We start from the raw sequence: 4,387 nt of genomic DNA, 5'->3' as shown, positions 1-4,387 counted from the left end.
TTTAAATCAATTTGAACACAGATTCGGGGGACAAGGGAGGTGAGCAGCAACCGACGAACTACTGGACACTCAACTAGGTTTTCGGGGGAGTTCCGGCAAGCCGATTTCACCAGTGATCATCAGTTACAGGTATGGGTTATCTATTTTCACATTAGTCGGTTTGTAGCCATCGATTGGGTTCTAGGTATTGCTGTCACAAATTTGGTATTTTTTTAAGGCAATGATTAGGGTTCCGGTAAGTAGAGTATGGCCAGTATAATCGGAGTTTCGTGATGCATTTCTCCATATGTATGGATCATCCTTTGTTAACAAATGATTGTATTCTTTGCTGGAATGAGTTTATATATGGTATTTAGTGGTCTTTGGGGGAACTGATTTTGACTAGGAACTCTTCGATAGTTAGGCTATACGGTATGGGGGTCGGCCCCGGGCCGTCGCGGGTCGGCGACGGTCCAAACACCGTGCCGCCCCCATCCCGTCCCGTCCCCAACGTCCATTTTCAGCCGGTCTCGACGAAGCAAAAGGTGGTGGGGCCCTCCATATGACCGTTTGAAATTATAATAAAAAAAAAAAAAACTAACGGCTAGTTTTTAAATATATACCCATTTCAATACCATTTTTATAAATACTCACACACTTAACCCCTATTTTCACCACTTTTCACCCAATACCACCCCATCTCTCTCACATTTTATAAACCACTCATTTCTTTTTATAAAAAGTCTTCATATTTTGCATCATTTTTTACCCGCTTCCACACCATTTCTCGCTAAAAAAATATCATGGCTTCACCCGTTTCTTCAATTTCCTCAATTTCATCAATGTCTTCATCGTCTTCGTCCGAGTGGTATTCATCATCTTCGGAAGAGGATGTTATTATGCACAACATGATTATGAACGCGGCTCAAGTGTTCATGTCGGCCGCTGAAGGGTCGTCCCAACCGCTAACCAGACGAGCAAAATATAATCGAGACCAAGAAGGTATTTTAATTTTTTTGTATGTTTTAAAATGTATGTTTTTTTTGTATGTTTTAAAATGTATGTTTTAATTAGTTTCATTTATTTTTTGTTCTAAATTTATAGCCGGCCACGATAAACTAGTTGCCGATTATTTTGCCGACGAACCCGTGTACCCAGCCGAGATTTTTCGACGTCGTTTCCGCATGAGTCGTCAACTGTTCTTACGTATTGCAGGCGACATGGCACAGTCTGATCCGTTTTTTACATTGCGAAACGATGCTAGAGGGCAAAGGGGGTTCAGCAATTTACAAAAATGTACGTCGGCCATTCGCCAACTTGCGTACGGTTACGCACCAGATGCATTAGACGAGTACATTAGGATGTCTGACAGAACCGCACGGCGTTGTTTGTACAAGTTTTGCCAATGGGTTGTCAAATTGTATAGCAAGCGATACCTGCGGAAACCGAACGCAAACGACGTACAAAAATTATATCAGGCACACGAACAGAGACATGGTTTCCCAGGAATGCTCGGGAGCATTGATTGCATGCACTGGCAGTGGCAGAGTTGCCCGGTTGCATGGCAAGGTCAGTATACTAGGGGAGATCAGGGACATCCGACTATCATTCTAGAGGCTGTTGCGTCACAGGATCTCTGGATATGGCATGCTTTTTTCGGTCTACCCGGGTCACTCAACGACCTCAACATCATTTACCAGTCCCAGATTTTTGATGATGTAGTGGCGGGTACAGGTCCAGACACAAGCTTTACGGTTTCAGGGGTGGAGTACAGGCGAGGTTACTACCTAGCCGATGGGATATACCCAACGTACTCGACAATCGTTAAAACTGTCCCGCACCCGACCGACGACAAAAGGAAAAAGTTTGCAAAGTTTCAAGAGGGCGCAAGAAAAGATATTGAACGGGCTTTTGGTGTTCTACAAAAAAAATGGCACATCATTTCTATTCCAGCACGTTCGCAAACACCAAGGAGGTTACGACACATTATGTACGCTTGTATCATCCTTCATAACATGATCATTGAAGACGAAGGGAGAGCGATATGCGATTACGACGAAAACGCGTCTACTGGAAATTCTGTTCCAGTTAGTGAGGAAGAACAAGATTTGAACGCCTTCGCTCTACGTAACGAGTTCACACATCACAACCTACAAGCGGACTTGGTGGAGCATATTTGGAACAACGCTGGAAACGAACCCGCCCACCACATGGAAGACGACGACTAGTAGCTTATTTTAGTATGTTAGGATATTTGTACGTTTTTTTTTTAACTTTAGGTTTTTAAGTTTATGTTTTTTTTAGTTTATTTTTTTTTAAGTTTAATTTTTTTTTATGTTTATGTAATGTTTTATAATATTAATTAAAATATTTTATTACTTTATTTGTTAAATGTTTAAAAAAAGATGGAGATTTAAAAAAAAAAAATATATAAAAGTGGTGGAGGATGATGACTAGGACCATCCTCCCATGCCCCCTAGTTTTGGAGGATGATCCATCCTTGGAAGGACTATGATGTGGCGCCTACGTGGCGGATCATCCTCCAAGGATGGTCCATCACCATACCATGTAGTCTTAGGGGTAAATTAACAGTTTTGGATAACCAAATTTGAATTGTTCACTTCAAAGCTCATTATGTTAAGTTCAGTTTTGTAAATCATGAAAAAGAAGAAGAGACATTTAATGGTTGGCTCATAACGCATTTCTCACTTTCTCAGGTGCTGCTGGTGCTACGTAGAACCCAGAAAACTAATCATCACTGTTTTGTGACATCTTTTACCCGATTGATAGATGCCTCTTTACACTGTATGTAACTTTTACATCCTAATGTGAAATGATTTAAATTCGTATTTGTTATTATATACAATATTAGAGAAAAGAACGTGTAAAGGGTTCCCTCACAAGTCACACTTCTAAACATGAAGAACCCATGAAGACGATGAACTCAGAATGTCTAGCCTCCGCCTCTGGCGCGGCGGATAGGGTTTCGACAAGTCTGCGGAAGGTCCGACAAAAATCCGGTAAGTTCATTCCCACTTACATGACCTTATTTCGGGTAGATTGGTTCAGCTACAACCTTGGTTGAGTGATAATTGTCAGTTTCGTGAACCAGGAGAACTACAAGGACCCGATCTAGAGTTCAGGTTTCGTCGAACTAATTAGTGGTTGCATGTTTCTGTCCGGCAACAGGAGGTAAGATTACACACTTACGACCCTACTTTCGTTTTCCCAACCTAAACAGATTGATTTTGTGGCATTTGATTGTTGTTAGAGGCAAAAGGTTATGATTGACGACTACCGGCGGCGATCGGCCATCGCTGCTGTTAATTCTCATTTTCGTTACTATTCAAGTGTTGCGGTAAGGAATTCGACCCTTCTTAAATCCCATATGTTCGATATTAATGTTTGAACTGTTCGAGTATGGCTTATGTGACCGGCTACTAAAACATCTAAATACGAAATTGAATTAAAAGACATGGAAAGTTTGTAAAATTCAAGAACATGTCTGCAATTGGTTTTGTCTAAAATGGTGGACTTGGTGTTTCTGGTGTAGGAGCTGATGAAGATGACCAAGTGGGTTTTGCTGATGAAGATGACAAGGTTTTGCTCTTCAATTTGTTGTGATGCTCATTATTAGGTGTAGTATATATATATATATATTTTTTTACAAACTTGATCTTATTAGTTTGTTTAGAATTTGACTATGTTGATGTAGATTATTAATTATCATACATGATTGTGTTTGAGGCATTTATTCTAAACTCAAATGCCTTAAATCAATAAACACGATTATATGTAAACGAATGGAAATTTGAATCCTAATTTGAGTTTATTTAGTTTTGTATTACAAGGTAATCATGTTTATAATCAAATAACATGATTCATGATTTACAGAAATGAACAACAACGTACCAATGCAGTGACGAATCGGATCGATTACCGTCGAATAACATTGGAACTGCCATATCACGACTTACGACTTAAATACGAGTGTTGATATCGTGACTTTATATGAATGCATATTATGACTTTAAAATGAACGCAATTGAACTCCCATTACCATATTATGGTTTAGCGCGTCGCAACGCGCGCGGGATGCAAAACCTAGTTATATACTAATAAAAAGTAAACTCAATGAACAGTAATTTTGAGTTTATTTTTTATTAGTATATTCAATTAATTAAAATGGGGTATGGGGCGGGGTTGTGACGTGGGTTGGGTACAAACGCCCAAGTCACCATCCCGGGTGGGCTTGGGTTTCGGCGTGGCCCCTTAGGCGCGGGTTTCAGCCCGGGCGTTGGGCGGGGCTATCAAGATGACATGGCGTGATCTCATTGGCCAAGACAAGTAGCCGTTTGGGCTAGCCGTTTGCCAACAACTATGTGTTTAAAAAAAAGATTTAGGAAAT

The 4,387-nt window shown here is 40.3% G+C and overlaps 1 long non-coding RNA gene across 1 annotated transcript; it reads left to right on the top strand.

Moving 5' to 3' along the window:
- The first annotated feature begins 2,031 nt into the window (after window positions 1-2,031).
- Window positions 2,032-3,706, top strand: LOC118487661. Its single transcript, XR_004882505.1, has 5 exons — window positions 2,032-2,235; window positions 2,697-2,784; window positions 2,904-3,171; window positions 3,251-3,337; window positions 3,533-3,706. It is a non-coding gene; the product is annotated as an uncharacterized LOC118487661 (long non-coding RNA).
- Window positions 3,707-4,387: the final 681 nt, after the last annotated feature.

Source organism: Helianthus annuus, chromosome 15, assembly GCF_002127325.2.
Source record: "Helianthus annuus cultivar XRQ/B chromosome 15, HanXRQr2.0-SUNRISE, whole genome shotgun sequence".
Lineage (NCBI taxonomy): Eukaryota > Viridiplantae > Streptophyta > Magnoliopsida > Asterales > Asteraceae > Helianthus > Helianthus annuus.
The sequence above is the reverse complement of the archived record's forward strand: the minus strand, read 5'-3'. Positions and strand labels throughout refer to the sequence as shown.